Genomic DNA, 11,073 nt, shown 5'->3' on the forward strand with positions numbered 1-11,073 from the left:
GGATATGAAGTGCAGAGTGAATGTTGCCAATTTTCAAGTCAATTTTCCTAGTGAAAGCTCTAGTGGGGCAGACAGAAAACAGAGCTTGTAAAAGAACCTGGTTGCAACCTTAGCCACAGAGTCTTGACCACAGCTCCATAATAAAATTACTACTATATTAAGCATGTGAATGTGGGGTGATACAGAAAAGAAGATGGGGGCCCCATGGCTGGCTGGCAAGCCAATTGTGAATTTAACTAAAAGCAGATGCTTTTCAACAGAGAATAGGTGCAACTTGCTCTTTTATGCAAGTCACGCTCAATTCACAACCATTTTCTTAGATGTACACCTTCAGCACAGGAGTTCATGTGGCCTAAATTGAATGTAATAATCCAGATGGGAGTTTAGCAATTCTGCATCCTTTCAACTAGAGGGTCATGTTACGCAGCTCTCCTATTTAAAAGCATATAAAAACGCGAGCTATTCAGCGTGCAGCTGAGAGTGCAAGAGCTTTAATCTTTACATTGTCCATATGAACACACTTTCTATTTTTGTTTACTGTGCCACACAAACCTAATTGCTGTTGCTTTAGAACCAGCAACCACTAAACGGCAACAAATAACTTCAGGCTTTGGAAACACCAACTTTCACTTTTTGGTCACCAGCTCTAACCCAACCTAGGTCAACCGTAGCCAAAAGCTGTTGCCAGCTGGTGGGGTACGTAAAGCCAGTGGTCTGAATCCACCTGCACATATAAAACGAAGCCCAAGGAATGCCCATGAATAGCAGCATGCTGAGTTGGCTGACCTGCAGTGTGAGCAAGGAAACTGAACTGTACCCATGTCTAAGGAGGGTCCCTCCAGGCAGATGCTCATCTAAGAGCTGCCTTCATTTACTAAAATATTATTTAATTATAGGGAAGGTTTTCAGGCTCTGAAACTTCCAAGCTCAGCCCCTTGCTGAAGGGCAAAGATCCACCAACATCACTGAGCTGAGACTTTAATTCATCATGTACAATTTTCTTAACAAGCACTGTATCATTTCCCGTGAAATCTATGTGATGAATTGACAGATTTTAAAAGATGACTTAGGGAGGATGGGTGGAAATCTGGGCAAACTCTTTTGTTTGCTAGCATCCCACTTTTCATGCTCTGTCCTCCTAAGCTAGATTGAAATACACCAAACTGCATGAGCTGACACCTTACAGGGCTTTCTACTCACAGAATGCATCTTTTGTTACATATGAGGTGTTAATCCCCAGGTACTCACCAGCTGAATTAGTTCATAATGAAGATTAAAGGCTCCCTGGCTTATGTTGTTCCTGAGTCTTACAGGTTTTCTTGTTTTATTGTATTCAAAGAACTATGGGGTGTTAACAACTTCTGCAATAAATAAAATAAAAGTAATATAAACCAAGGCCTACCAGTAGCTCCATCCTGGGTTTTACTTGCACTAGGAAAGGCAGCTTGGCATCACTGCAGGCATGTTGTTAGACATCAGAGCATAAAGGAAGCATAGGAACTTTTACCCTTGTGTCTCCTGAGCCTTGTCTTCTTGTGTAAATGTATCCAACCATACAAGTGTGTTCCCTTAACCTTTTCCATGACAAGTGACTGTGTAGCTCTGGTAAGAGAGTTAGAGAAATCATTTGAGTAATCAGTAAATAGTTAGGGTATAAGTCTTGCCCTGTACATCCTCCACACCTGTGAATCAATCCAGACTTGTGACTGATTACAAAAGCCCCAAAACGGACACTGTTCCTTCAAACTTTTGTTCAAAGTAGAAGATGAGGTTGTGCGTTTGTAACTGTATTTTCATCAGTTCCACATATATTTGCTAAACAGATCAGACATAATCAGCCCTGCTGTCACTTGCAGAATTATTTATTCTTTTTACTGCAAAATTATACCAATTCTATACTTTTAATAAAATCCAGTAAAACTTTCACATCAGTTTCCTCCCTCCACCCCCCACGCCAGCATCCATCCAAGATGGTGTACAGGTGGAAATCTGAGATACAGAGGAATTGGCTGAACCCATCAAAGTTACCCAGGAAGGGTTTGAGCCTAAGCCTCTCCAGTCAAATCTCCACCGTACATATTTCTCAATTTGGAAATACTTTCTGCACTTTTTACAGTTAGCACTGCACCGTCTACTACTCTCCAGCCCACGTGTACCCTGAGTTTACCCACTGTATTCCACGTGGATTAACTTTTTTTCCCTCGTTCCTTTGTACAAGCAAATTGATCAGTAATAAACAAAAAATAATATTGTATGTTTCCTACTGTATGTGGGTAACAGTACAAGTGCACAGTGTTCTTACTACCCAACCCAACAGCCATCTGTAGTGCAAAGACGCAAAATAATGCCTTTAAAGTGATGTGTCTCTTTGGTTGCCTGTTTTTGATAATAAAAAAGGAAATTTTACATTCAGGTTCAGGTCTGCAGAAAAAACTCTTCAGCCGCTGCAGGAACTCAGTACGGAATTCCAAATTTTAAAAGAATTAGATACACTGTACAAGACCAAGGACTCTAAGCAGTGACTCCTGTTTTAACAGTTACACCAAGAATATGGTTCTAGATTTCATTTCCATGTGAAAGAAATGTTCTATTTAGACCAGTCTCCATTTAAAAGGCAGGTTACAATCAAATGCAATGCAGTTTTATACTATAAAGTAATCAAAACAAAACAAGGGAAAGATAAATCAAAATGCACAAACCAAAATCTATTTATGTTATTTGGGGACACTGTGGACTTGTCAGTTACTCTAGAAGAATTTTATGAAAATATAATTAAACTCCAAAATCAAATCACTTTTTTCTCTCATTATACATAGACCGTTTCATAACAAGGCATATTAGGAATACTTGCCTTTCTTGCATGATAAAAAAAAAATCCTGTTTATTTTTATTATCAAGCATCATATTAAGAACCCCAGCCTGCAAGTGCCATACTACCTTTTAAAGAAACTAATTGCAAGCCACTTTCAATATTTCTCCTATTTTTAATTTAATACCCTCAGAGAGACATAATTGGGCTGGAAGGGAGAGTATTCACCGAAGTCATGAATTTGCTGTATAAATACAAACAAGGAGGAAAGCTAATACAGTAAGGGACTATGGGATTAATTTTGAAATTGTCTGATTAGTGGATTGCTGCCCGTCAATAATTGCCTTAGATTTTCCCAAGGCCCTGTCTTTATTGGAGTCTGGCAAGCACATCTGCCCACGGATTCCGTCAATCAGGCCTTGCAGCTGGGAGGGTCTTCAGAGAGAGCACAATTGTAAGCCTGCTGGGGCAAGTTGTTAGACAAAGCAATATACACTAGGCATGACAAACAGTCAATCTCTGTCCCACTGACAACATTTTACCTACTAAAATATTCTTATTCCGTTTTGTATAAGCTCCTTCAAGAATTATTTTAGTGAAGTGCTATTTAGATGAATCCGAATAAAAAAATAACAAAGGTGTTTCTGCAGGGAATACTGCACACACCTAAATAACCCAGTACACTTGTGTCTCTTGTCTTCCTCCCCTACCGCCCCCCCCTTCTTTTTTCCTGGTGAAATGGGTTTTGGTCCCTTAGGATGCTCGCAGGAGAAGTATGCAACATCAGATTTTTACAAGTGCTAAAGCCACTGGGAGGAAAAAAAAAAAATTAGAAAAGTCAGCCAGAGGGTCTGGAATAGATGTTGCTAAGATGCAGCTTAATTTAATTAACTCTTCAAATAAATAATACCTGTAAATAGCTCCAGGAAAACAAAAACCAAAATCTTGTCTCTGTAGACAGTAGAAAACTATGAACTTGCACCCTCAACCAAATGAAATGGGAATAAGCATTACTTGGCATGTTGAACTGCTGATCTGCAGAGTGAAGATCTGCTGACCAAAACCATTGTTTTTAAAACCCCCAAAATAAATTTTTTTAAAGCCACCAAAATACATTTTTTTTAAAACTCTGGATAATTTGTTTATTGCATGCCCATTCCTAGACATATTTATGTCTATCTTGCCAGCAATCAGCCAGTGATATACAAAATAGATTTGTCTATGAACACAGTTTACAAACAGAAATTAAATAATGGAACAAAGATGTCATACATATTTTTTTTTCCTTCTATGAGTATATTGGACATTGATTTTTCAGCTACAATAGTACTTTTTTAGAGTCATCAAGACACAGAAAAGCTCCCTGAATCCTGTAATTGCTGACATGCAGTGCAAAGTTAAGAAAGTCTGCCTTCAAGGCCAGGGTCCCCCATTCTATTATGACCAGCAAAGCTTCAGTTTGAAATGCTGACTAACACTGTTAATGTTGCAATTAGCACTACTTTTACAGCCCACATCATTAGCTTTTGTGGATTTGACAAGGAAACTGATACTACTGAAACACAGCTCAGCTGTACCAACATACGCCACCTTCATGTAAATCCCATCCCAACAGTCATACTCCCATTTGGATGCAACTGAAATCCCAGATCACTGACAATGGGTCTAAGTTTGGTTGAGGTCTCCCCCATTTATTTCTTCCTTTACACACAGAATACAGTTATTAGCTTCCCATTTCCAAATGGGTATTAAAGAAGGACTTGATAAGCTTATGAGAGGGATCCCGTGGTGTGATGCCCATGACAGAACAAGATTGAAGCCAGTGGAAACTGGACTCAGGACTGCTTTCCTACCTTCTGCTCTTAACCAGTTTTAGTCTCTCATTTAAAGAACAAGCCAGGAATGGACATTACATCATCTCTGGAAAACCTTCCTTCAAGCTGCAAAGTCGAGCACTCAGAGGCTAGAAAGTAACATTTATGCCTATTCGTGGCCTCCTACAGTTATGCTATGGATAGGCACTACACCATCGCCTTGCCCCAGGCCAGGAGGTAACCACACACCACTCTTCCTGTGGAACTGATACCTCACTTTATGCAGAGGGTGGGCACACCAAAAGACACCTTTAAACACTTCCCAACGTGGAGGAACTTGTTTTGTCAACTTAGGCACCAATTCTTTATTACCTTTTCCCACATTTAAAGATCATACTGTATCAAGACGTTCTCCTTGAATAGCGGGAGAGAGAGTCTGTAGAGAGTTAACGCCACCCCACATGCTTGCGATGTGATAACCACCTAATCAGTTAATGCCGTAACTGTCACCCTGATTACAAGGAAAGTGTTCTAGTATTTCTCGCAACACACCCAGATACAAGTTACGTTTAAAGGACATAGAACATATGCTGAAATAACAAAATTGTACTTACATTTGAAAATAAAGCTCCACAGTGCTCTGGTTTACTTAGGAGTAAATAACTCACAGTTCAGCTTGGGGTGGGGGCAGGAAAAATAAAAAGGAGAAAAAAAGACCAGCATAGAGAAATAATGACAAACCACTGATATTCTGTTCAACAAAGACAAAAGAAGACTTGAGGAAGCCACTCCTCTCAACTGGAAAAGGATCAGAACTGTCTCACAGAGTTTTGACTGTGGGCAACCTTGGTTTTGGAGATGAGCTGAAGCGCCAGTCACATGGGAGATTTTTATTGTTGTTTTGCTGGTCTCTAAAAAGCACCAGATTGCCACTGGTGCAGCAAAGTCTGCAAGCAATGGAAGGCATGCAAGGCGACATTGGTCCCCCAAGAAACACACTACTGCAACTTGATCCAAGTGAGAATCTTAATACTCTGAAATGTGGGAACGGACTGTGACAGAGACTGTCAAGGATTTCTTACTGCCAGGCAGACATTTTCCTTTTATGTAATTTTGAATGTTTTTACTCGTTTTATAAACTTTACCACCTGCCCTGCCCTTCTATGAATAGTGTCCACATATCATCTCACAAGACACTAAGAATCCGCCAACAGCAAACATCGGAAGCTGCTTCTTTCAGCTCTTAGATTATCACTCGTTGTGTGTCCCAGAAAACATAAGGCCTCATAAACATATTGAATACTAATATACCTGGGCTACTTTGGACCAATTCTAGACAGTCCATAAGAGACAACAGCCTGAGAACGTGCTCAGACTTAAAACTGAATAGCTATCTCAGCCATGGAGAGATGGCCTTTGAGGTACGCAAAGATTTAATTTCTTCAGAGGCTAATAAGCACGTGTGCTTACATAAAAAAGTTGATCACCAGTGCAGAGCTTAAATCACTGTTGCTGTGTGCTCTCAGAACAAAATTCTACAAATAGCTGGATTTTCTGGTATTTTCAGCTTCCGATGGGCTCTGCATCTATTCCTGCGCAGTGAAGATCGTAGCATGCTAATTTCAAGGGATCAAAGCTGTGACAAACTCTAGACTTTCAAGGACTCTTCCCACTAGGTATAAACGAGTAAAAATTCTGGTGGTTGCCACTGGCCAGGGCGCTGGAGCACTCCCACACCCCGTGCCGACGGACAACACACATGCTGTTCGTGACAGCTGCACTCTCTCAGCCAGAAGTGCTGATGAGCAAGGACTGATCTACTTGTAATAAACTGGTTAGAAAAGCAACACTGGGAAACGAGAAGCAAATCAATTAACAGCATGTACTTTTTCTCCCACTTGAAGCCAAATGGTCCATACTAGTCTTTAGTAGCAATATGCACTGAGATGTGCATGTCCTTTAGCTACAACAAATACTTCCACTTACTATTTTTACCTTCATGCGAGAAAAGTAAGAGACAATCAGGCTCAGATTCCATTACTACCATTGCATTTCATCATCTTAACTTCATTCCCATAAGACCACTTACATCTCCAGGATGTTCTTCCCCAAATCCCTCCATTTCCTTGCATTTCCCTCTTCCTGCCCCTCCCTCTCCTCATCACACAAAAAAGCAGTCACAGTGCCAATACGCAGCCTCTGGTATGTGGCAGTTTCTGCTCCGTGCCAAACTATTCCACACATTTAATTCTGAGGTGAAAATACTTTCCTAAGATTTCACTTCTGTTCAATCTTTGCAAATGACCCCCAAGCCTAATAGTTCTTCTCATGACATTATTTCCACATACCTCATCGTGAGTCACACGCAAAAAAATCTGCTGCTTGACCACAAATAAAGGCAGAGTCTTTACTAGAAACATGACTGATGGTGAGATAGAAGAATGCAGAACTCCAGCTTAGACTATTGCATACTGAAAACACTTTCCATTTAGTAACATGCAAGTGTAGTAGGATAAGTGGATCCATAAAATTAGGAGAGAATAACCCTTTGATTAACTTTTCTGAGGTGGTGGTCTCTTGATTACTTTTTGAAGACAACCAAACTCTCCACAAGTAAAAGCCTGAACTCAATCAGATTTAATAAAGCTAAAGAAATCATGTGGCTCCTCAGTTTACTAAGTGTTTCCTGTTTTGTTGTTCCTTGTGGAGAACACGAGAGGGAGACAAAACAATGGTTCCTAATTGGAACCATTAGGTTCCAATTATATTAATTGGACTGCTGTGTTGAGTATGCCTTAATCTTCTACAATTCTAGAAGTCGTCGAATAAAGTAAAAACTCTAGCCAGTAAAACAAGGAGTAAGCAGGCCAATTTGAAAAGCTCATTAGCTCCTAGTCAGGGACAGAGAACAGGTGAGATGAGATGTGTATACTTTCCTCTGAACTTTCAGATTCAAAATTCTCAACAGGATGGGAGTCATCCCACTCTGGACATGGCCATCAGTCCTTTCTCACTTCTGAAGCATTGATTATCTCTTAGGATGCTTGATGCAGCTGAAAGATGCCCAGGGGAGACCTAATAGCTGTAGGAACAGCATGAAAAACCAGCAGACTTGTTAACAGCAGCAAGCCCCATTGTATAAGCTCACACAGAAGCAGTATTCCAGCACTGGTCCCTTCCAGGCTGAATAATTTTGACTGCTGATCCACCAAGTTGCAGAAGCTATAGTGAAGTCTATAGTGACACACTATAGAGACTTCTAATTATTTGCTATCCCACTCTAGCTCTCTAGAAATTGCCATCAGTAGCAGAAAAGCTTTATGAGAACAGGTTGACTTGTCACAAGTGACTCATGTCCATCTGGAAACATACTCAACCTGTCAAAGTTCCAACACAGATTAGATAGAAGCAACTGGTCAACTCCTAGAGAAACCAGAATAAGCAGCACTCTTCAACAGCCTCCTGGCAGGAGGTACCCACAGCAAGCACACTGTTGCAGCACCCTCTGAAGGGACAATTTAGAGGCTCAAGTGGAAACAAGCAACCTAAATTCTCTAGAACTCTAGTGACTGGGCTTTGCTGTAAGCAGCAGAGCCATACCAATTACGTTTGAAGCTTTAGGAGGTATGGATTCACATGGATTTCTCAAGATGAAGCACTTCTAAGCACACTTACAGATTCCACATGCCTGTGAGGAGGGCAAACAGCTGGGACCAGCAGACTGAGGTGCTCTCAAACCTCTAGAAGGTTCCCTCCACTTTCTTACGGGACTGATAGTTGTGAAGTTGGATGTCCTTAAGCAAAGCCAAGTAGCTACATAAATCACCCTCAGGGAGGCTAGAAAAGCAAAAGGTGCTATTCAGGCTGAACCAGGAACTCGGCACTCACTTCAGAGCGGGTGAGGCTCCTTATATAAAGCTCTGAAATGAGGCAAATATGATTCATGTTTGGTTTGTAGCTTCCAGGCATAGAGTTTCTAAGTGTATTTGTTGTTAAATAAATACAGACACCAAGTTCAAGATGCACTACCACAAAGCTGTTAGAGTATTTGTTCTCCTGAATTATGCATTACCTTTGCTCGGCATACAAATTTTCTAACTCAAGTACCCCAGAAAGTCCCAAATTCCAGCATGTCTATATGCCATATGGACAAGCTTCTCCAACCGTCTGCTCCTCATGGAAATTCTATTTGTTTTCCTATTGATTTTATTATGTTTAACAGCACACTAAATCATTCCTGAGGTTGACAAGTTTCTGGAAAATTGATATATGCTGTCTAAAACTGCCTGAGGCAGGAATAAAACCACAACAAATGGCTTCTTTTAAACTCTTGATTTGCATTACTACAGCCAGACATACAAGTGCCATCTTGTTTGGTAGAATTATTCTTCTTTGTGTAACATCTAAAGAACAGGAAATCTTTAGAAGCTCTTCTTAGGGGTCTGCATATTGGAGGAAGGTGATTGCAAAATATTGGAGTATTTGAGTGAGGGTGGGACTAAAAAAGCAAATTGTCAGCTAAAGATCAATGGGCTGGATTCTCTTGTGGAGAGGTAGAATAGTGAGTAGATGCTTTGGAATCTACAGCTTAAGGCAAAAGTAAAATTTTTTGTGACAGACTCATATTTAATTCTTCCCCTGAGAAACTGTACTTTGAAGCATTTAAGTAAGATCAGGATGAAGCAGAGTGGGTTGGGGCTTTTTAGATCTTGGAGGCATCACCATTACACACTACAGAATTTGTTCCAAAGATTGGACTGCATCATGAAGAGCACCTCAAATGGGAAAAAGCATCCAGCCAGTAATTTTTTTCTTGGTTCAGAAACTAAAGGGGGAGATGAATTAGAGAAAACAGTCTTGGTGCTTTGATGTCAGAAATCGGAAAGCCAGAAGAGTTCAAGGGGAAAACTGATGAAGAAAAACATTTTAAAAACTCCAGACACAGATCTGACAAAAACTGAGATGATCACATGAACACATATTCATCCTTGTTAGACATTCATTAGGCTGTTATAATGGCTGTGTTCTGGCAAAGAAAAAAAAAAAAAGAATTTGCAAAGAAGAAAATATTTTTGTGGGAATTAGTTAAGACAAACAATGGGATTATATTTGCTGAGCTGCAGACTTTTCAGACATTATTAGTCATAAACTTCCCATTTTGGTGTGATTAAAAAATTCAAAGAAAGAGAAATTACATTTTCCAATAGTCCCTGTGATGCCACAGAATAAGCTTCTGAGTTCTGCTTAGGAGACACTAGCTCATGAGTATGTAAAGTTGATTCGTAGGTCAGTCCTGAGTAAGCAAGAAGCCTCCTGTGAACATGAGAGGGAAAAAACAATCCCAGTGAGATGTCTTTCATTTAAAGAATTTTATGATACACAAAAAAGCAGAAAATGTCAGTGTTCATGATAAAGATGAAGAAAAAGATTACTTTCTGTAACAAAATGGTACAAAAAAAAGAAAATACTCTTTTATCTTAGCCACTGAAATAGACTTCAGGAGAAGATCAAGTTTACCTCCTTAGAGAAGTTCAAGAAAATTCAGTTCATGTGCTAAGTGCTGAAATACGGTAGGGATCATATACAAAGCTCAGCAGAACTTAGATAATCTTACTGATGGAGACAGAAAACACTGCAGCACTGTCAGTGAATGCATCACTTACAGAAGAAAACCCATCTCAGCTTGTTTGCATCTGTGTTGTCAAAGACAGTAACATGGTATCACAGGTTCTAAATTCATACCAACAAAATCTACTTTGCAGAAGTATTACAGGAAAATTTCGAAAGGCCTGAGAAACATGATTCCAAGATGTGCTGTCCTTCACATCATGGAAGAACTTTTTTTTTTACTTAGGTAGACAAATGCAGTGAAGCTAGTAAGATGTGTCTCCTTTTTTTCCATCTGCTAAACGATTCCATTATCTCCAAAATATACTGTCTACAGCTGGCTCTTAATTTTGAAGATTAAAGCAGGGATCTGGGAGATTAAGTGATGACAATCTTTTCCTAACTCATGTATTACTGCTGTTCCAGCAGCTATGTGAACATCTGTAGTCAGAAACCAGTCAGAGATGTCTAGCACTTGCTGTAGGTGTTGTCTGTTAAAAGACAGGAGTTTCTGCCAATTTACACGTGGGTTTGATGGCTTCAAAGGAATAAAAATCCAATACATAAAAAATTTCCTGGAAATGCTGCATACATCCTCTGTTGCTGGAGGCTCTTCTGCCATTGTACCATTACCTGTGCTTTGCCAATTTGGCCAAATTGGTAAATCTCTTGAGATATCACCAAACCCAAAAGCCTGTAGGTGGGAGAAACAAACCTCATGTGCTAGGCACTCCGAGCAGGCAACGATGAGCATTCTCATAAAACAGAAGTCTAGAAAACCTTTGCAAGCATCTACAAACAACAGAAAGGTTTTTTAAGGTCATCAAAAGCACAGTACGCAAA

Source organism: Eurypyga helias, unplaced genomic scaffold (assembly GCF_000690775.1).
Source record: "Eurypyga helias isolate BGI_N326 unplaced genomic scaffold, ASM69077v1 scaffold7150, whole genome shotgun sequence".
In the NCBI taxonomy this organism is placed as follows: domain Eukaryota; kingdom Metazoa; phylum Chordata; class Aves; order Eurypygiformes; family Eurypygidae; genus Eurypyga; species Eurypyga helias.